Here is a 22,627-nt window from a genome sequence, read left to right as displayed (position 1 = left end):
CGCCGCGGCGCGAGCCACTCGAGCCGGCGCGGCTGCCTCCCGAATCGGCGTTCCCCTCTCGCCCTCCCGCAGCCCCACCATCCCAGGCTCCCGGGCAGCCGCGGACGGGGGGAAGGGCGGGAGGAGGGGCTCCTCAGGGAGCAGCGGGGAATTCCCCCTTCCACCGAACGTTCCCGATTGTTCACCATCCTCACGTCAGCAGCAGGGGGTAATCCCCGACTCCAGCTGCTCCTGACGTCACCGCGCGGAGCCACCGCCCCCCGCGCGCCCCTGCCTCCGGGACCTCCTCGAAGCCCCTCCCCTAGGCATAACCACGCCCTCTTCCCCTCCCCCAGTCGCTCGACGTAGAGGGCGGGGCTTCTTTGGCCCGGGCGTGAGCGGTTGCTTAGGCCAGAAGGTTCTCTGGTGGAGACGCTCCTCCTGCTGCCCCGCCCAGTAGGTTCGTTCGCACCGCTTCTTCCACACCCTATCTCCCTCCTCCTTCTCCTTGCCCCGCCTTTCCCCTCCCTTATCCTCAGCCCCTTTAGTTTCTTCCCCGCCTCGCCACCTTCCACGATCTCGCGAGACTTGGCCCAGAACATTGCGGATCGGGTCGGCGCCATTTTGGGACTGAGACTGGTTGTGGGGGAGGGAAAAGCGGCAAAAGGGGATTATTCAAAGTACCGAAAACCTCCTCCCGGGATCGAGCGCAGCGGCACCCCTAGGCCAGGGGCACCTCTGGTGTGGCAGAAGGTAATAGCGTTCTCTGCGCTCGGCGCCAGGGTCTAGGGATGGGAGGGGGTACCCGTGTCGGCGTTGAGGTTTGAGGGGTCGGGAGCGGCGTTGGCGGCGTGAGGTGTGAAGCTGCCCGAGGACGGGGGGAGGGTGGCGGGAGAGCGAGGACAGAGAGGGAAGGACGGCGCGGCGAGGCCCCTCTAGGTATTGGCTTGGTCCGGGTGGAGCGGAGGTGGCGGTTGTGGGAGGGGGTGGGTGGCTTAGCCCGGGCGGCTTGAGGGTTGGGGGTGTTGTTTGGTGGAGGCTGGGAATGGGTCCGACGCCTTTCGTGCTCGGTCTTCCTCCCTCCGGCTCTCGCAGGCGCCCGCCTCCTTTTGCACCGTTGCCGCTGTCGGAGGGTTGAGAGAGTCGAGGCCGAGTTGTGGCCTTTGGTGATTTCTCAGCGCACCCGCTCAGCCCGCCTCTCCAGGTCCGTGGCTGTGGACCGAGGCGAGCGCAGCCTTGCCCCTCTGAGTCCTGTAGGGTCTGAGGGGACTCGGTCTGTTTGGGGAGAAAAGCACTCTTAACGTGGTATACGAGAAGGGCTCAGTACCTTCCACCCCCTCAGTGTTGAGAGAAACCTGTTTTCTTAATTCAAGGAAATAGGAACCCTCACATCTCGTGGCTGCCGGGTAAGTCTCACCCTCGGGCGAATTTAAGGAATGTTCTTGTCCCACTTCTCGGCCACTTACCTTCATACTCTGAATGGGGGAAATGTGCCCCTTTCCTCTGGACATTCTGGTTTGGAGGGAGCGTCTTTCTCTTTATATCCCTCATTCGCTAAGTTGCCTTTAGTAATGCTCGGTAGCAGCACACCTGTATTTGCGTTTTCTTTTGGTAGATTTGAATAGAAATACGGAAGATCTCTTAGAAGATTGTTTGCTCGTTTGTAACATTTACTCAAAGTATAGGAAGGTTTGCTTATATAATCCCTCTACCTTATATCCGCACACTCTTCCCAGTTGGAATCAGCACTTGTCTTCCATAATACCATTTCCCACCGTTTTTTCTCCCCCTCAACATATTTTGAAGTCCTTTTCATACAGTAGACCTTTTTTGGTTGCGGAAGTGCATTTCTCTCCAGAGGTTGCCTGTTGAGGATGGGGATTGATTTTTAGTTCAAAATTAAAATTCATTGTGTAATTTAAATTTTTTTTATAACTTTTACAGGTGATTGAATTACTCAGATATGAAGATCATCTTCTAGGTTTTGTGTAAAAGGCCCCGGATATTTCAAGTGGCCATTTTGGAATTACAATGTTTTTGGATAATTTTACCCCAGAAGTTTATTAAAATTGGCAAGAATCATCTCTGAAGTGAATTGATAGTAGTGAACAGTTCTGCAAGCTTCTTAAAAAGAGATCCAGGCATTTCTTCAGTATTTTGGTTCAAACGGATTATATAACTGGTTTAAAGTGTTTCAGCTGGTGGTATTTTTGCCTTCCCCCCAACCCCTCCCCTGTTGTTGGTGTTCTTCAGCCAAAACTGTAAGATATGTTTGATTTGTGTACTGAGTAGTTTCGGCAGTTTCAAATTACTGTTTAAATATTGCTGAAGTTTCATGGCAGTTTATTTTTACCTTTATTAAAAGTTTTAGGAATTTTTGACCTCAGCCCTTTTCATGTCACAATGGGACCGCTTTTCTAAATGAAGACATTGAATGAATACAGAGTTTTTTTGCTTTTATCTTTTATTTACGTGGAAATTTAAGATGTGGCAGTTTCCCAGCAGCATGGTAGTATTGAGATAGCTGTGTGTCTCTTGTTTATGCTGATGTTTAGGAATGCTCTTCAGATGTGAAATTTTCTTGTTGTTTTTTCTTTTTGACTCATAAATTGGATTATTTCATCTGGAGTGGATAAGTACAACAGTGACAAGTACATGGAATAATAAAGAAGACTTTAAAATCTTAAAATCCAAGGAACTTGGCTAATTCTGGCGATAGCCATATGAAAACTTTAAAACAGAAGTATGGGTAGCTGACTGAAGTAACTCTATGTCAAATAGCCATAGGTTAAGTGTCTTCAAAGAACTTGGATATTATTTCAGAGGATACAAAATAAAAAAACAAACTGGAAAACATAAAGATTACAGAGACAAATCCAACACCTTCCTGTGCAGTCCTGTTGGAATTTGTAAGTACTATATGGTGAGCAAATCAAATGTTCATTTGTAAACTATAATGAGTCAACTTTATCCTGTGTTATTCTTTGGAAGCTTTTCAGTTTCTTGCAGTAAGATTCCTTGGCTTCAGTTTCCTGGGCATTCTGAAAAGAACTGTTAAGTAAATTGAAATGCAGAAAGAATTGTTAAGAATATTTCAGATGAAACTGGTCACATTTGAAGTTTTTGTGCTTCTGAAGTAGACAAATCCATACGGTCAGTATGGCTTTATGGATTAATAGAAAGGTAGGAAAAAAATCAACAAATAGCCATTTTACTTCCTAAATATGAGTGTAGATTACATTCTGAATGTAGTTTAGTGTTCCAGTGTAGAATTAGGTAGTTGTTTAAACAAATTAAAGGGCTTGACTTTTAATCTGGTCTTTCATGAAGTAAATTGTTTTAAGGGATAACAATTTCTATCCATTACAGAAATTTTTTGAAACAAATTTTGAAGTGGCTTTGTATTTCAGATTGTTCGTTAAGTTCCAAAAAGTTTCAAAAAGTCAATACTAGGAACAGAAACTGAGAGGTAGAGAAGGTACACTAAGAACCTTTAACTTTAAAAAAAAAAAATGAGTGTACATTTTCTGCCTCCAGAAGGTAATGTTGCCTTAAGTTATAAACAAATCTTGGTTTAAAAAAAAAAAGTTGTGAATATTAATTGCTGTAATAAAAATCCTTTGACAAAAGAGTATCATCTTTTAATTGTTTATTTGAGGATTGACTGGTACTATGATTTGTTACTGCATTTAATTTTTTTTAGTGAGTCATAGGCATTCAGTAGAAGTGTGTGTTTTTAAAAAATTGACTAAAATTTATTTTTGAAGCAGTGCATATTAACAGACGAATGTGGCTAAAGTTAAGGTTTTTTTTTTTCACTTAATTATCTCTCTGAGATTAAAAAATACCATAATATTTGCACACTTTGCTAGGATAGCCTAATAACTGGTCATTTGGCTCCTTTGTTGTCCTGTTGTTGTTATGCTGTTGAATCCTGTTAGCTCCCTTAAAGCAGGAGAGGTAGGAGAGTCCAAAAGATGGTAGGTATTTAGATATACGTGATATTTTATTTTCTGATACAAAATTGAGATTAGAGTTAAATAAATCTGTCAGAAAAGAATAGGATATTTCTTGTGTTCTTTGTCACAGCTTTGTGTAGTACTTCTAATTGAGTTTCCACCTTGATTTATATAAACCTGTGATGAGAACAACCCCCCTTCTGCCCTTTTCTTTGCTTCGGAGAGCCTGTATTTTTTATATTCCTCAAACTTAATGGGTTTTCAAGTTACTTATCTAAGAATATGCATTTTGAATGTGATTAGGAATTTGAACTGGAAGTGAATGGCCCTTTTTTTTTTTTTTTATAGAAAAGAACCACATAAGATTTACTGTTTGTGATTATTTTTCTTTAAATCTCTCCTGTTGCTCCAAGCAGTAGTATCAGGATAAAGATGACTCTAGTGACCAGGATTTTTAACAATTAACTTTAATCCTTGAATAGTAACATTTGCTTACAGTAGTTGTTCAAGGGCAGCTTTATTTGACTTGAGTGTTTTCATAAATATTTCATTATTTTCTTGGCATTGAAATGTACAGTACCAGAGTAATTGAAATAATGGCTGGGTTCTCCCCCCTCACCCTAAATACTTCTATCTCCCTTTCTCCCATTTTTTCCCTACCTCTGTGCCTGAACAATAATAGGTCTAAAATAACATTTACAATGATTAACATTTATAGATGCTGATTGTGTGGTACATAGTAGTGTATCGTAGAGAAAACTACTATTAGTTGTATAGGTGAGAAATTAAAAGTTTTAGAGAGACCGAGACTGGTGTAGGAGTCTTGACCAAGTCTCCAAGGTGGACTAGAGAGACCCAAACTTAATCACTAGCCATGTTTAATACTGTCTTCATGTGGCTTTTACGTTTATTAATTCAATTTGAACATTATCACTGATGTATTTTTCTTATTTACTGCTTTTCTTTGGTTAATAATGATTACTGGTGGAGCTTGGAGACCAGCTAACAGAAGAAAAACCACTGTTTTACTATTTGTTAGTAGCTATTTGAGTGCTAACTTCATTTAGCTAAAAATTAAAGTATGGTTTCAGATTATGAAATGTGAACAGAAGAGAGAAGAAAATAAAATTCAACAAGGGAAGGGAATAAGGATGGGAACCTTTAATCTGAAAGTAAAATTACAAGTGAGAATAGAACCTAAACAGGCCAGATTATCTAATTGTTTTTGACTCAACCACTTTTTAATAAAAGCGTTTAGATAACAATTTAGATCCAATTAGGGGTCGTGATGTAGGAAAAGGGTAGTTTTGGGGGAGTTAGGAGGTTTTTGATCTAGGTTTGGAATATTAGAAAAGGGTCTTTGTGACCTTGCGTATTTACTTAAGGGCTTCCCAGGTGGTGCTAGTGGTAAAGAACCTGCCTGTCAGCTCAGGAGACGTAAGAGATGGGAGTTCCATCCCTAGGCGGGAAAGATTCCCTAGAGGAGGGCGTGATGATCCACTCCAGTGTTCTTGCCTGGAGAATCCCATGGACAGAGGAGCCTGGCGGGTTGCAAAATAGTCCTTTGGGTTGCAAAGAGTCAGACATGACTGAAGCGACTTGGCATGCATGCACATATTTACTTATGAGGTGTAATTAATATACAGGTAAAGTTTTATTTGTAACATTATAAAATTCTATTTAATATATTTTACATGTTAAACTAATATTATGGGCTCTGAAGTTATTTCTGTCTCTTGTTTCTGTTAACGGTATTACCTGCATCCTAGTCACGCTTTCCTCATTTCCAGTTTAATCTATCGTCCCAGCTTGATCTTTGGCTAAGGAAATACCCTACTTTAGTTGAGTTTGTGTGTGTGTGTTCTTCGTCGCTCAGTTCGTCCGACTGTTTTCAACCCCATGGACTGTAGCCCACAAGGCTCCTTTGTCCATGGGGATTATCCAGGCAAGAATACTGGAGTGGGTTGCCATGCCCTCTTCCAGGGAAATCTTCCCAACCCAGGGGTCGAATCCAGATCTCCCCCATTGCAGGCAGATTTCTTTACGGTCTGAGCCACCAAGGAGGTCCTTAGTTGAGTTTACAAAGTCTTTTCCTGTGGCCAGAGAAATCTGCCTAAATTACAGTTCTTGGTTTTGTTACTTTAGCAGCCTTTCAGCTAATGTTTTTGGAATATTTTGGAAAGAGCAAGTTGCAAAGAGATGTTATCTTATGCCCTCCCCTCTTTTAATGTTTCATGTGTGAGGGGCTCCTAACATGAATTCTTTTTTGGCTATGTGGATGGGAGACTGATTTGAGAAGTCTTTGAAATAGATGTATTTTAAGGTGCTTCCATGTCTTTTTTTGGAGAGCAGTTTCAACAGCAGGATCACGAGACACAAAATGTTATAATTACTGATAAGACCTTTTATGATTGGATCTCTTTTTCAGTTTTACCTGCCTGCTTTTCCCCTTTTTGTTAGCTGTCCCACCCAGCAGAATACTTAGAAGCTTTTGTGCTGTATCTCTTAAAGTAATTGCTGTTTTCTGCGTCTTTTTATATAAGAGATCATACTCAGTTTCTTTAAAAAGTTTTTATTTATTTATTTTTGGCTGTGCTGGTTTTAGTTGTTGTGTGCAGATTTTTTCTAGCTGTGTTGCTTGGACTCCAGAGCACTGGAGTAACTGCGCTCCTGCTGTGAGGCATGTGGGATCCTCCCAGGCCAGGGATCAAACCCACGTCCCGTGCGTCGACTCCCAACCACTGGACCACCAGGGAAGCCCCAGTTTCTTTAGTTATCTTTCTGTTCACAACTTGGGCAGTGCATTGTTTTCATCTTCATTTCCTACCCGTTAATTCAGTTTCCAGGTTATGTATTTTTAAAACCATATTTAGAAGTTGTTCCATACTTAAGTTTGTTTTTTTTTTTTAAGCAAGAATCTTAAAAATTCTAGTTAAATGGATTGTTTTGGTTGTACCTCGCAGATGCCTTTAGAAAATTATTTAACTGAAGAATTGTCATTTTTTTTTGTTTTTACGTATGTATGTATACTAGTAAAAACAAGTTAGCTTTCAATGAACATAAATAACACAGTTGACTCTTGAATGACACGGGGATTATAGGCACCTGGATGGCATCACTGACTCGATGGACGTGAGTCTGAGTGAACTCCAGGAGTTGGTGATGGACAGGGAGGCCTGGCATTCTGCGATTCATGGGGTCGAAAAGAGTCGGACACGGCTGAGCGACTGATCTGATCTGATCTTTGAATTGGAAGATTTGCATATAGTAGGCCAGACGTCTGTATCTGAGGTTTCTCGGTATCTGCAGTTTTGCATGCACAAATTGAACCAGTTTTGGATAGTGTAGTAGTCTAATATTTAATATTGATAAAAATCCACATGTAAAGTGGCCTGCACAGTTCTAATGACTATGTTTAAGGGTCAACTGTATGTTCTTGTTTTTTTCTTTCTAACGTCAAAACTTTTTTTTTTTTTTTGCTTAAAACTATTCTTTAAACAGGGGAGTTAAAAGAATACTATTGCATGTGGATTTTCTGTGAGTCAGAAATTTGGTAGCAGTTTAGCTGAGTGGTTCTGGCTTCTTCTATGTCTTTCATAAAAATCTCAAAGGTTGCTGTCATTTGAAGGCTTGACTGGTGCCTAGAGGATCTCCTTCTAAGAAGGTGTTCCTCTTTGGGCTAGCAGGTTGCTGCTGGCTGTTGTCTAGAGGACTCAATTTCCTTAGCATATGTAGATCTTCAGCTGTTTGCATGGCAGCTGCATTTCCAGAGGAAGTGATCTGAGAAGAAAGGTAGGTAGAAGTGTGCAGTGCCTTTTATGACCTAGTCTCAGAAGTCACTTCTGCCACATTCTTTGCATTAGAAGCAACCTATTAAGTCTAGCCCACAGTCAAGGAGTGAGAAGTTAGGTTCCACCTTTTGTCAAAAGATTTTGTGGACATAGTTAAAAAAATTAGGGGGTAATTCTTTACAACCTGTTGTCAATATGGGGGCTTCCCAGGAGGCTCAGTGGTAAAGAAATCTGCCTGCCAATGCAAGAGGCGGGGGTGCGTTGGTTGATCCCTGGGTTGGGAACATTCCCCTGGAGTAGGAAATGGCAGTCCACTCCAGCATTCTTGCCTGGAAAATTCCATGAACCGAGAAGTCTGCAGTCCATGGGGTTGCAAAGAGTTGGATACTACTGAGTGACTGAGGATACCCACACGTTGTCAATATAATTAGCTAAAGTCTTCACCCCCACAGATAGGTGGTTTCAAGTTTAGAGAAGAAGATAGATTCTAAATTTGTATCAGTTTAGCAGGTATAAGTCTTTTCTGCCCTTTGAGCCACTGTATGAGATAGAGAAGTAAAATCTTCGGCCCCCTTTGCACTAATCTCCCAATCTGTGTAATGATGAACTGTTCTATTATGGTAAGATAAACATAAAATTTACCATTTTAGCCATTTTTGAGTGTACAATTCAGTGACCTTGAGTACGTTCACATTGTGCAATTATCACCATCCATCTCCAGAACGTTGTTTTATCTTAAATTGAAACGCTACCCATTAACTCTCCATTTTCCCTTCTCCCAAGCCCCTGGCAAGCACTGTTGTATTTTCTATGAGTTTGACTACTCTGGGTACCTCTTCCCTATTGATATTGTACTCTTTGAAACACTTCTTAAATATTTTGAAGGATATCTTCAAGGAAATCAGATATGTTTATAATAAAATAGACTTTTTGGTTCTAATTAATAATTTGTGGCAAAATACGCATAACATGAAATTCAGCATTTCAGTTATTTTTAAGTGTATAGTTGTGTGGCATTTAGGTACATTCATGTTGTTACGCAGTCATTACCAGCACTCACCTCTAGAGCTCTTTTCATTTTGTAAAACTTAACCTCTGTACCCATTAAACCATAACTATTCCTTGCTCCTCCCAACCCTTGGAAATCACCACTCTCCTTATGTCTCTATGAACTTAACTACTTTAGGTACCTCATATAAGTGGAATCATGCAAATTTGTCGTTTAGTGACTGGCTTATTTCCTTTGAATGTCTTTGAGGTTCATCAGTGTTGTACCGTGGGTCGATTAGAATACCCTTTTTTTTAACACACAATAATCCATTATATGTGTATGTACCACATTTTGTTTATCCATTATCCGTTAATGGACACTTGGGTTGTTTCCACTTTTTGACTACTGTAAATGCTGCTGTGAACATGGGAGTACAAATATTTGTCTGCATCTTTGCTTTTGATTCTTTTGGATAGATACCCAGAAGTGGAACTGCTGATCATACAGTAATTCTATTTTTAATTGGGGAACCACCATATTGTTTTCCATAGAGGCTGCACCGTTTCTTATTTCTACCGGCAATGCACAGGGGTCCCAATTTCCTCAAATTTTTCTCAGCATTTGTTGTTTTCTGTGTATTGTGTTCTAATGGTTGTAAAGTGATATTGTTATGGTTTTGGCTTGGATTTCCCTAATGATTAGTAATGTGATAAGTGATGTCTGGTGTGCTTATTGGTCATTTGTGTGCTTTGGAGCAACACCTGTTCAAGCCTTTGGCCCATTTTTAAACCAGATTGTTGTTGAGTTATAGAAGTTCTTTATTCTTGATATCAACATCTACCATAATGAGTGGGTTAATCCATGTTAATGCTTACCGTGTTTCAAGCAGTATTCAAAGCTTTTTAACTGTATTAACTAATTTGATCCTCATAGGTGCAGCTTGTGGAAAGGTTCTCTTCTCATTTTATAGGTAAGAAAATGAAGTCAGAGGTTTTAAATTGCTTATTAAGGTTACACAGCCTATAAGTGGGATTTCTGAATCCATACATTCTGCATCCAGAACCTAGAACTCCCAACCATTATGGTTCATAGTTTTAGGATGACAGGAGGAAGAAAGTCAAATTCTATTCTATTTCAGGAACTTAGAAACTTTATTCTTAACCAGCAACTAAATTTTATTTTCCTTAATGTGATACAGTTGTGACTTGTTAATAAAATGCTCACATAAGTTCTTTTTCAGGAATATTTTCCTTTAGAATCACCTCATTACTAATGTTTGTATAGCAATTTAATTTAGAAAGTGTTTTCCCCAATTATCATGTAAAATAAATGTTATTTCCGTTCAGTGGTTTAAGAAAGTCAGTCTGAAATTAAATAATTTATGCAAGCTTCTCACTAAGTGAGGGAACCATAATTTGGAGTATTTGCATTCTTCTGTTACAATTAGCTTCCTTAGCATTCTAAGGTTCTAAGTAGTAGGTCTTATTCTATCCAACAGAACTTTGTGAAAAGGTGTAAGATTCTGTGTCTGTTCTTTCAGTATAATAATCACTAGCTATGTGTCATTGGAGAAGGAAATGGCAACCCACTCCAGTAATCCTTGTTTGGAAAATTGAATGGACAGAGGAGCCTGGTGGGCTGCAGTCCATGGGGTCGCAAAGGGTTGGGCACGACTGAGCGACCAACACTTCAAGACTTCATGTGTCATTATGGAGATTTGAAATGCATCTAGTGCAGATGTGGATTTGAATTTTAAGATTTGTTTAATTTTTGTTTAAATTACAGCTTATGGCCACTAGCTGCCATATTGGACAGCACAGCTCTAGAGCAGTGGTACAGAATTCTGTCAGATTCCTAAACTGTTTGTGACAAATACTTTTTAAAGTGCTCCATATTATCCTGAAATAAAATCGCCTATGCATATAGTAATATCACAATGTTATACAGCTAAATAATAAGAAAATAGACATTTATGATAATGTATTTGAATATATAATAGCATAAGTATGATCAGATACCCTCCTCTCTGCCCCCTAATTTCCAGACCATACTCTACAGGTTATTTGCCCTTCTTAAAAAGAAGCAGATGATCTAATAAGTACTCTTGTCCTTTAAGGAAGATAAGCTCCTCAAGTTGATTAATTTTTCCTTTAATAGTATTTACTGCTAGGGTAGTTGAGTGGGCAGTTAGCCAACATTAAAGCTATCATACAGTGTAGTAACATGATAAGCATCTTTTAATGTACTTTGGTGAAGTGTCTATTCAAGTCTTTGATCCATTAAAAGATTATCTTGTTTTATTGTTAGAATTCTTTGTTTTGGCTATAAGTGTATTAGATAATGTATTTTGCAAATTTGTCCCATCTATGGTTTGTCTTCATTTTCTTAACTGTGTTTTGGAGATCAAACATTTTAAAACTTGTAGTAAAATTGGTTATTTTTCTTTGACGATTTGTGCTTTTTGTGTCATAAGAAATTTGTACTTAACCCAAATTCATAGGATTTTCTCCTTTTTAGCTTTCTTCTGAAAGTTCTGTAGTTCATATTTTTAGATCTGTGATCCATTTGGAGTGAATTTTTTTTTTTTTTTTTTTTACTTGTGAAAGGGTTGAGGTTCATTTCTTTCTTTTTTGAATATACATGTCCTACTCTCCTAATTCTGTTTGTTGAAAAGACTTTGTTTCCCACTGAATGATGTTGAAATCCCTCTGTTGAATGTCAGTTGACTTTATACATGTGGAACTATTGTGGCTTCTTTGATATATGTCAGTTCCACAAAGCAGTAGTCGATAAATACAAATGGTAACTTTTGACTTTTTCTTTTTGCTTTATTTTAAAACCTGATTGACATCTTTTATAGGAAATTTGGATTAAAAGGGGAAATTGTTTTTGTGGGGATATGAAATATGACCTGTTGCAAAATAATACCATCTTGAATTCATGGAGCAATTGTGTTTTGAATGGCTTGTGATTTTAGATATTATCTAATTTATATGTAAGTGTACTTGAAAAATAAATGACAGCATTTTCATGTGGCAAATGAGAAAGTAAGATACAAGCATATCATCTTATTTATGGTAAAATATTGACTCAACAATGGATCTGGGATTTTTATTTCTTGAGTGTTAGTCTGTGCTAGAGATGTTTATTGCCTGGTAGATGTTTGTCTGTTATATGCCTGTACTTTGATTGGTGCTGGGCATTTAGTAGCAAACAAGGTGATAATATAAGATTCCTAAACTCATGTAGTTTGTCTTCTCTGAAGTTCTGTGAATATAGAGTAAACACAGTCCTTAAATTTGAATGCTGATTTCATATCATCTAGTAAATAATAACTATTTAATGTTGGCCAGGCCAGCCTTTTTAAGACTTTATTTTCTGCTCAGGTAAAACTAGTTTTTTTTCCCTGTTTCACAAAGTTATCATTACAATCAAGTGAAATAATGAATGTTAAATGCTTTGAAATTGTAAAATAATGGTAACATAGTATTGTTATGGCTGGGCCATATAGATAGTGGTATTTGAGGATCATGTGATCAGCCAGGAGGGAAATTGTAGATAAGGGAAAGTAGGGAACTGAGCAGAAACCAGGTATATTTAGATTGCATTTATGACCTGTTTAAAATTGTTGAGCCATAGTCGTTACATTCTTCTGAGGTAATTGCTTAACTTGCAGTATGGTACCATAATTTTAAATGGCATCTTTATGCAAAAGATCTCAAATTTAAATCTCCAGTCCAGGCCTCCTCCCCATATTCTACGCTTGTAATTTAACTGACCTTGACCTCTTTATTTCATTTACAAATATAACATATCCAAAACTGAACTTGTCTTTGAGTCTTTCCCAGCCCCTTTGTCCCTGCTTCCATTGCTCAATAAATGGATACAGTATCCGCCTATTCAGACTAAATAATCAAGTCTCATGTTTGATTTATTTTCCTCCCATCTAGTCAATTGACTAGATGGGAGGAAGTCTCTTTGCTCTCCCAGATATATCCATTTCTGCTCCACCGTCACTGGGCTTGTTACAAGCCTTGATTTTCTCTTACTTGAACTACTTGTTGTAGCCTTGTAACTTTGTAATTGTGTCATTCTTGCATTCTTATAGTTCATTATTCCCAGAGCATGGTCTTTTCATCAGACCTAAGAATAACACGCAGACGATACAGCCTACAAGCAACTTCATTGTCTCTGCAACATTGGTCACTGTCATCCTAGACCATTGACTTCTGGCATTTTCTTCTTAAATACACCAGGCATTTTCCTTCCTGTCTTTGGGCCTTTATGCTCTGCCTCTTTTTCCTTTTTTAGCTGAGTTTTGACTCATATGTTACGTTCTGAATGACTGTCTCTAATCATTCTGTGTGAAGTGGGCAACCCCCTTCCTATAACCTTTGATTTCTCTTGTTACTGTATTACGTTCAGATCAGTCTCTTAATTATCTCCTCTCACCTATCTATTGCATAAACTTCTGAGGAGAGGTACCTTGTCTCGTTTGTTTATTGTTATATGCTCCGTGCGTTAGTGTACAGCAAAGACATCTTAGATAATGTAATCCATTCCCCACCTACATCACCACCCTCGGTATTTTATTGTAGAACTTCTATTTAATTGCCTGGGGGCTAGGTAAAATTTGTTAGGGGATTATTTACAGGTGAATTTCTTTGTTGTCTGACCATTTAGAAGCAGTTTTATCTGCCTGAGAGTAAGTGTTAGTTGCTTAGTGGTGTCTGACTCTGTAACCCTATGGACTATATATAGCCTGCCAGGCTACTCTGTCCCTGGAATTCTCCAGGCAGGAATACCGGAGTGGGTTGCCATTTCGTTCTCCAGGGGATCTTCTGGACCGATGAGTCAAACCCAGGTCTCCTGCATTGCAGGCAGATTCTTTATGGTCTGAGCCACCAGCAAAGTTCTTAATCTGCCTGCTGCTGCTACTGCTGCTAAGTCACTTCGGTCGTGTCTGACTCTGTGCGACCCCATAGACGGCAGCCCACCAGGCTCCGCCGTCCCTGGGATTCTCCAGGCAAGAACACTGGAGTGGGTTGCCATTGCCTTCTCCAGTGCATGAAAGTGAAAAGTGAAAATGAAGTCGCTCAGTCGTGTCCGACCCTCAGCGACCCCATGGACTGCAGCCTACCAGGCTCCTCCGTCCATGGGATTTTCCAGCCAAGAGGACTGGAGTGGGGTGCCATTGCCTTCTCCGCTTTATCTGCCTAGACTTAAATAATTGTTACAGTAACTTCTAGTCTGCTTGCTAGATTCAAGGCTAACTTTGGGTTTGCTGTAACCTTTCTGAAGGGACTGCTTGATAAAGACTTCTTTTTATTATAACCCGGGCCTTTTAAAAAAATTTCCATAGTTTTGAAATGTTCAGTCAGAGGGAGTGAAATCTAGTGGAATTGGCCTCTCCGGCATAAGAAGATAAAACACTTTACATTTCAAGAAGTGACCTTGAAATATGTGGGTGGCCAATTTTGGGCTCATTTTCAGAAATCAGAAAGGCCATGACAATTCATTTATATTAACTGATGTCTTTATTTAAGGAGGAAACATAATCCTTTTACGTTTTGTCCTCAGAGATGGCAAATGCAGATTTATGTCCATAGAACTTTAATTATTTTTAGTATTGCAGATTTTCTCAGTTTGGTTTTGGCTTTGAATCTTTTAGATCCTTTCCAAGGGGGCTTGTCTAATAAAACTCTGGTAGGATGGTAAACTTAAGGCTGCTGTAGCAGGTGTCATTAGGTGGGTAATGAAATCATTGCTGCATGAACACTAGCTAGGTTGAAAACTACTTGATTATCAAGATGTCTTAAGGACTTTTCCTATGCAAGCTTAGTTGCCTTAGGTTTTTTTTTTAACATAGTTTAGATCTTTCACATTATGTACTCTTTGATCTACATTTAAAATGAGTTCCTTTTATAGGCACTTTGTGGAAATGGGGAAAAGTGAGTAAAAATGTTTTCACCTTAGTACTTTAAATTAGGGCCTTCCAAGGATTGAATTTGATGAGAGAACGAGTCTTATTTGAAGATAAAGTTGGCTGGGTTAGTGGAAAGCAAGTTGTGACTGTTGTGGAAGTTCAGACTACTTGTCTTCTTTTTGCCACCTAAAAGACTTTTTGTCTGGGAGATGGAGATCTGTGTTTTCTATGGTTTGCTATAAAGCTATAACTCAAGATGGTGCCTGACAGGTAAGGCAGAAACTTAAAACTCAGAAAATAGAGACTGACTGAAATACTTGTTAAACTTAAAGCTAATATTTTATATAACACATCATCTCTACCTAATGTACCCTGGGTTATTTACAGTACGTGTAGGGTGTATATAGACGTTAAGAATTTGAGCTACCACTGATTAGTACTGTGACCCTGGGAACTTCAAAATGTACTTCACATCTAAAAACCTGTTGTTCTTGTTTGAAGAAAAGATAATGTCAACCTCCTGGGGATAGTGAGAACTAAATGAGATAATACTTGTAAAATCCTAATCAGATTGCCCAACAAATTGTGTGCGTGTGAATATATATATTCATTGTATATTTTGTCTTCATAACCAGTTTGCTGTTGTTGCTGTTGCTAAGTCAGTTAGTTCCTTTAAAAAGTTGCCTGAATTATTTTCTAAAAAATTAACTTTTTTACTTTTAGCCATGTTGTGTGGCCTGAGGGGTCTTGGTTCCCTGAGATTGCCCCCTGCAGTGGAAGCAGAGTCCTAACCACTAGACCACCAGGGACTTCCCCAAATCTTTAAAGATGGATTATATTAAAGTGTCTGAGGAGTCAAGAACTGGTAAAGCTGAGTCAGACTTTAGAGGATTTAAAATTATTTTGAATACATGCACCTAGTGCAGATTACAAATCGTACACGAGTTTTTTTTTTTTTTTTTAATAGAAAAGTCACCTCCTTTTGTCCAGCTATAGTTCTTGTCTGAAGAAACTGTTTTCTATGAATTTTTCTAGAGATTTTATGGCTATGTAAGCACGTGATATTTTTCTTTCTAATACAAGTAGTAGCATGATGTCCACTTGGCTCTCTCTTTTTTTTTTTTTTGGTCTGAGTTGGGTTTCTTTGCGGTGTGCACGTTTAGTTGTGCTGCAGCATGTGGGATCCTAGTTCCTAGACCAGGGATTGAGCCTTTGTCTCCTGCATTGCAAGATGGATTCTTAACCACTGGACCACTAGGGAAAGTCCCTCCATCTTGCTATTGAACCTTTTTTACTTAAGGAATTATCTTGGAAGATTATTCCATATTAATACCAGTAGACCACCAGGAAACTCCTGAGAATGAAAATTTTATATATAAGATCTTTTTTTGTGAACTCTTTATATCCTTTTCTCCTTTTTCTGTCTTTTCTATGAGTTCTTTTTCTGTTGATTTATAGGAACATTTGTGTATGAAGGTAAAAGACCTTTATATATGCTTTGTGTGACAAGTCTTCCCTGCCCTCCTCCAGTATAATGATGTTTTATTTGACATTGATTGTGATTTTCATCAAATAGAATGCTTTTTGAGTTTATATGTAAATGTGTTTTTATTCTCTTCTTGTGTGTCATACTTAGAAAGGCCTTTCTTCCCTTTTCTGAAATAATAAAAATTTCTCTTACTTTTTCTGTAATGACTTTGCCTTTTTTCTCCTTTAAATCGTTAATCTCTTTGATTATTTTAAGTAAACTTTGAAGTAGGAGAGTTGTCCAAACTTTCCTCTTATACTAAATTTCTGTATGTGTTGCCTATGTGGACTTTTCTTTCTTTCACTGAGGTTTCTTTCTGTTCACATATTAATGTTATGGTGCCTTAAAGTCACTGTGACTTTTAAAGTTGAGTTATGTTAAATAAAAAAGAAGTTAAAAAGCCATTTAATCCGTAATTAAGGAACTGCATATTTAATATTTAATTTATTATTTCCTAATTTTAGAACATTGATTTGCCTTTGAAATGGAAATTATCAGGCCCATTATTCTCTAAACAGGACATGAATTCTTCCCTCCCTCTCTCCTGTTCTCCATCCAGTTCATTCATTCATTCCGTACTATTATGTGTTCTTTTGAAGGATGTACTTTAAAGTGTTGGTTTGGAGTTTTGACTCCCTAGATTTCATTTTTGTTATATGAAAACAAATATGTCAGATATTTCTTAATTGTTTAATAGAATAGCATATTTATGCTGAATCTTTTGATAAATAACTTGTGAAATGATTAAGGTTTTTCTTATGAAAAATTTTTATGCCTTTAATCTTTTTTAAGTTTTATTGAGATATAAATTGACATATATAATTTGTGTAAGTTCAAAGTGTACACAGCATGTTTTCACTTAACATATATTGTGAAATGATTACCACAGTAAGTTTAGTTAGCATCCATTTTCTCATGTTGTACATAACATCCTGAGTACTTGTAACTGGAAGTTTGTACCTTTTGATTATGCTTCTCCATTGGGTTCCTCATTCCATCTCTGTAACCAAAAATCTGATCTCTTTCTAGTTTTTTTTTCTTTTTTTTAACAGATTCCACATAAAAGTAAAATCATACAGTATATGTCTTTCCTTGACCTATTTCACTTAGCATAATGCCCTCAAGGTCTACTCTTTTTTGTTGTCACAAATGGCAAGATTTCCTTTTTTTTTGTACCACATCGGCTTTATCCATTCATCCGTGGATGGAAGAGTTTCTTAGAAAGGTAATAGTTGTTTATCACGTTGAGTTAAATTTTAAAGCACAATTTAAATTATAAACCAGTCTTAATGTATATTTATTTACTTTGCAGTACTGTAGAGTTCATCTTGATACTTCCAGTTCAAGTTTAGGACCACTGGGTTTTTGTTTATCGCCTTCTGTCTTAGATGTGTATTTTCCTTTTTTCAACGTTTAGAATCTTGGTTCTCAAGGACACTTTAGTCTGGTTTTTTTTTTTTTTTTTTTAGTAATGGGACGCTTTCATGGTAATTTGTTTAGATTTTACTGGGGATATTTTTAGTAAATTGTCTTTTTCTAAAAATTGTCCATTTCTATATTTTCAGCTTTAATTACATAGAGTTGTTCAGATGGTGTATGATTTTAAATGTTGTCATTTTTTATTTTATATATTTGTGCTAGTAGCTTCTCTACTGATCTGTCCGTACCCCCACCCCACAGCAGTTTTGGATTTATAGTTCTTCAGCTTTTCCAATTTATTAACTGTTGGTTTAGTGACTTTGCTTCTTTTTATTTTGTTTTAAAATTGCACGTGGAAGAGGCTTGATTTTGTTATTTTTAGTTTAATTGAATTTTGGTCAGGTAATGTCATTTGTAGGTATGTTTGAAATTTATTAAAGATTTCTTGGTGGCCTGAGAAGGTTGCTCAAAAAGAAGATGTACTTTCTGTATTTAGGGGTTTAGCATTTGATACATAAAATCTGTTAAAATTTAAATGAGTATGGTTTAAATCTTCTATATGCTTACTAATTTTTTATCCACTAGGTTTGTATTGGAGTGAGCAAGATGTGTTCAAGTCTTCTGTATTTTTCTTGTATCACCTGTATTTTATGCTTTATGAAAGTGTATCACTGTTATTGGGATCATAAATACTAGAATTACCTTGTTATTGTACATTTCAGTTATAAAGTCTGTCTTTGTCTACTTTCATGCTTTCTAGTTTGAATGCTACCCTGTTAGTACACTTACTGATCATTTTCTTGTGCATTATCTAATCTGCTGTTAATCCTGTCCAGTGTTTTTCACTTCAGATATTACATTTTTTATTTCTAGAAGTACTATTTTATGTTCTCTATTTTTCCTTTATGTTCCTATTTTCCCTGTCCGTAAACATTTTTATAATAGTTGGTTTAATGTTCTTGTCTGCTAATGCTGTCATGTCATATCTGGCTATCTCTTTAAGTAGATTCTTCTTCTTGTTATTGGTAGTATTTTCCTGTGGGGGAGCCACCCCCCCCCCTTTTTTTTTTGCATGACAGATACTTTTAATTATTTTTGTTTTGTTTATTTGGCTTCTCTGGGTCTTCATTGCTGCAAGCAGGCTTCTGGTTGTGGAGAGCTGGGGCTAGTCTAGTGCGGTGCATTGGCTTTTCATCACCGTGGCTTCTCTTGTTGCGGAACACAGGCTGTAGGTGTGCAGGTTTCAGTAGCTGCAGCATGTGGGCTCCAGAGTGCAGTCTCAGTAGTTGTGGCACACAGGTTCAGTTGCCCCACGGCGTGTGAAATCTTCTCGGACCCGGGAGCAAACCTGTGTCCCCTGCATTGGCAGGCAGATTCTTTACTATTGGACCACCAGGGAAGTCTTGCGTGACCGGTAAATTTTGACTGAATTCCAAAGATTATGAATTTCATATTGTTAAGTGTTAGGTTTTGTCATTGGACTTTGCTTTGGGAAACAAGCTGGAATTAGTTGGATCTTTTCAAGAAAAGTTCTAAGAGGAAATTTGTACAAGTAAAACTTTAAATTTCGTGAAAATCCTGTAATAGTAAAATTGAATTGGCATGCAGTTTTTAAATTCTGGCTATGACAGAGTAACAGGCAACCAGATAACCAGATTTACCCACTCGTCTCAGAAATTTAAAGAGCCGGACAAAACGTATGTTACAGGCTTTTATACATTGGATAACAGGAGGTGGTATAAAAGCCCTCATTGCTTGAAGAAAAGTAATAGGTTACAGCACGGGGTGGGGGAGTGGTGGGGTGAATTCAAACAGTCTGGTGGTCTTACTACAAGTTGAGACAGCTGAAAATTTGGAAAGGTCAAAGTAGATAGAATTTGTGGGGCAAAGTAATAGGAAACTGTTGAGTGGAGAGAGAACTCAGAAGAATCTACTCAAGGCTTGTGACTTACAACTGGACCTGCATGTGCATGTTTGGAAGTGACTGAAGCCAGGGAATACAACCATCAGAAAGGAGTAGGTGTACCAATTCCAAAGATTTATGTAGGGTCAGGAAAAGTTTATGTTTACATCAGCTTCAGTGGAAAACCCACCTAAGATTTGGAGCATAGGCAGTAAGTAGAATAGAGGCAAAATCTTCAAAAGGATTAGCTCCAATTAGTGGGGCAAAATTAACTCTAAACTACAAGCTTTTCTGGACCCACCCTAACTGGACATGGAACAACAGACTGGTTCCAAATAAGAAAAGGAGTACGTCAAGGCTGTATATTGTCACCCTGCTTATTTAACTTATATGCAGAGTACATCGGGTGGGCTGGAAGAAGCACAAGCTGGAATCAAGATTGCTGGGAGAAATATCAATAACTGCAGATATGCAGATGACACCACCCTTATGGCAGAAAGTGAAAGAGGAGAGTGAAAAAAGTTGGGTTAAAGCTCAACATTCAGAAAACGAAGATCATGGCATCTGGTCCCATCACTTCATGGGAAATAGATGGGGAAACAGTGTCAGACTTTATTTCTTTGGGCTCCCAAATCACTGCAGATGGTGATTGCAGCCATGAAATTAAAAGACGCTTACTCCTTGGAAGAAAAGTTATGACCAACCTAGACAGCATATTGAAAAGCAGAGACATTACTTTGCTAACAAAGGTCTGTCTAGTCAAGGCTATGGTTTTTCCTGTGGTCATGTATGGATGTGAGAGTTGGACTGGGAAGAAAGCTGAGTGCCGAAGATTGATGCTTTTGAACTGTGGTGTTGGAGAAGACTCTTGAGAGTCCCTTGGACTGCAAGGAGATCCAACCAGTCCATTCTAAAGGAGATCAGCCCTGGGTGTTCTTTGGAAGGAATGATGCTAAAGCTGAAACTCCAGTACTTTGGCCACCTGATGCGAAGGGTTGACTCGGAAAAGTCTCTGATGCTGGGAGGGATTGGGGGCAGGAGGAGAAGGGGACGACAGAGGATGAGATGGCTGGATGGCATCACCGACTCGATGGATGTGAGTTTGAGTGAACTTCGGGAGTTGGTGATGGACAGGGAGGCCTGGCGTGCTGCGATTCATGGGGTCGCAAAGAGTCAGACACAATTGAGCGACTGAACTGAACTGAACAAAGAGTTTTGTCAATTTGGTAGCTGAGTAGTTCCAGTTATTAAATTTGTTATTAAAATAGCTGGACATCTTTTCCTGTCTAATAGTTTTTTTCTTTTTTAATTTGCCTCAGGATTTTAGTTGCAACATACAGGATCTTTGTTGCATTGTATGTGAATTTTGTTGTTGTGCCTGGGTTTTCTAGTTGTATGTGGCTCAAGGCTTCCAGGAGTCTTGAGCCACTCTCAGTCGTTAGAAGTTGTGGCACTTGGGTGCTCTAGTTGTGGCACACGGGCTCCATAGTGGACCGGCTCCATAGTTGTGGTGCCTGGGAGCTTAGTTTCCTGACCAGGGATTGAACTTGCATCCCCTGCATTGCCAGACAAATTTCTTAACCACTATACCACCAGAGGAGCCCCTAATGGTTAATTTTTTTTATGAACTGTCCATAAAGTGACTAGAAAATGTTGGTCACTGATCTTAGTCTTTTTTTCTTTTGGCTGCGCCACACTGCATGTGGGGTCTTAGTTCCTCTATCAGGGATCAAACCTGCACCCCCTGCAGTTGGAACTCTGGAGTCTTAACCACTGGATAGCCAGGGAAGTCCCACTCTTCTTTTTCTTTCCTCCTGGTTGTTAGGAATTGCTTGTCTAAGAAGGTATTTATCTGCTTCACTTTTGATACTTTGAGTATAGCTTTCATGATTCAAAATACTTTTTCCCTCAGCACCTTGACTGCCATTTTGCTGTCTAATAGCATGAGATGTTTAAGTAGTTTGATGGCGTATGATTTTTTTCCCCTTCATGTGGAGATGTTTTGTTTTTATCTCTCAAGAAGTTGTTCTGTATTTTTGGGGTTCTGAAAATTCCATTTTGCTAGTTATTTCTTGAATTATGTGTTTCCTTTGTGTTCATGGTTTTTAGTGGTTTCTTTGCTGTTGCCACTTGTCTTAAAATGTTTGGTTGTTACTTCACACTTAAAAATGATTAAAAAGTTCTTTGGGACTTGATGTGTGTAAACAGTGCTTTTTGAATGGCTGTTATGTTGAAGGACTCTGAAAAGCCAAATATCTTTGTGGTGTTAGTGCCCATTTTAGCTCTTTATTTGGAGAATCTACCCTAACTCCGTTATTTTCTTTTTGAGTACTGCTCCATACTCTATGTACATTCATATACCAAGCAGCAAGCAGTTCTCCAGTTTTTTTTCTTGTGGATACTCAACTGGGTTTTCTACAATTGAATTCAGTTCGGATTTTCTGACACTTATTACCTGGAGTTAGTTTAGACTTTACAGGTTAAGGGCTCAGTCCCATAGGACTGCCCTTCTGGTCCCACTTCAGATATGAATTTCAAGTACTAGATTTTCAGGTTACCCACACTTCTGTCTGATTTGGTTTTAAAGTAGAGATGCCCATGGACACCCCTCCCACCACCACCAGTTCCCCCCTGCCACCCCCCAGGTTCCATATTTTTCTGTAAAGGTTCACGGAATGCAACAAAACACTACTGTTACTGGTTTATTTTAAAGGATTTTCTAGAAGACACAACTGAAGAGCCAAATGAAGCAGTACATAGGATGCTGTCTGGAATAGTCCCTTTGGAGTTTGGGGTATACCACTGCCTCAGCAAGTAGGCACATTCAGCAACCTGGAAGCTCTGCAAACCCGTTCTTTTAGGGTTTTTACAGAGGTTCTAGTACCTAGGAGTGAGTGATTAAATCACTGGCCTTTAGTGATTTGCTGCAAGTTGCCCAGTAGTTCTTGAAAATTTTGTTTCTGGTTTTCTGTTGGTAAAAAGTTTTCATTTGTAACACACATACACTAATGGACACTGCACACAAATTTTAAGTATGCAGTGTGTTCACAAGTGAACACCCTATATTAACACCGTTTACTAGCACCCCCAAATGTTTGTGTCCTTCTCATTTTCTAACTTTGAAATGTTTT

At 38.7% G+C, this 22,627-nt stretch overlaps 1 protein-coding gene across 6 annotated transcripts in view; it reads left to right on the top strand.

Moving 5' to 3' along the window:
- The first annotated feature begins 331 nt into the window (after nt 1-331).
- The window catches only part of GPBP1 (GC-rich promoter binding protein 1), a 65,716-nt gene continuing 43,420 nt past the window's right edge, over nt 332-22,627 (top strand). Inside the window, exons 1-2 of one of the 6 annotated variants that reach the window (XM_006055611.4) lie at nt 332-439; nt 1,924-2,888. The gene's annotated coding sequence lies outside the window, so the exon portion shown is untranslated. Of the gene's footprint in view, nt 440-492; nt 733-1,923; nt 2,903-22,627 lie in introns of those variants that run through there. The other 5 variants (XM_006055612.4, XM_025270509.3, XM_006055610.4 and 2 more) reach the window with 5 other exon arrangements.

The sequence above is a fragment of the Bubalus bubalis genome, chromosome 19 (genome assembly GCF_019923935.1).
Source record: "Bubalus bubalis isolate 160015118507 breed Murrah chromosome 19, NDDB_SH_1, whole genome shotgun sequence".
Taxonomy (NCBI): Eukaryota; Metazoa; Chordata; class Mammalia; order Artiodactyla; family Bovidae; genus Bubalus; species Bubalus bubalis.
The sequence above is the reverse complement of the archived record's forward strand: the minus strand, read 5'-3'. Positions and strand labels throughout refer to the sequence as shown.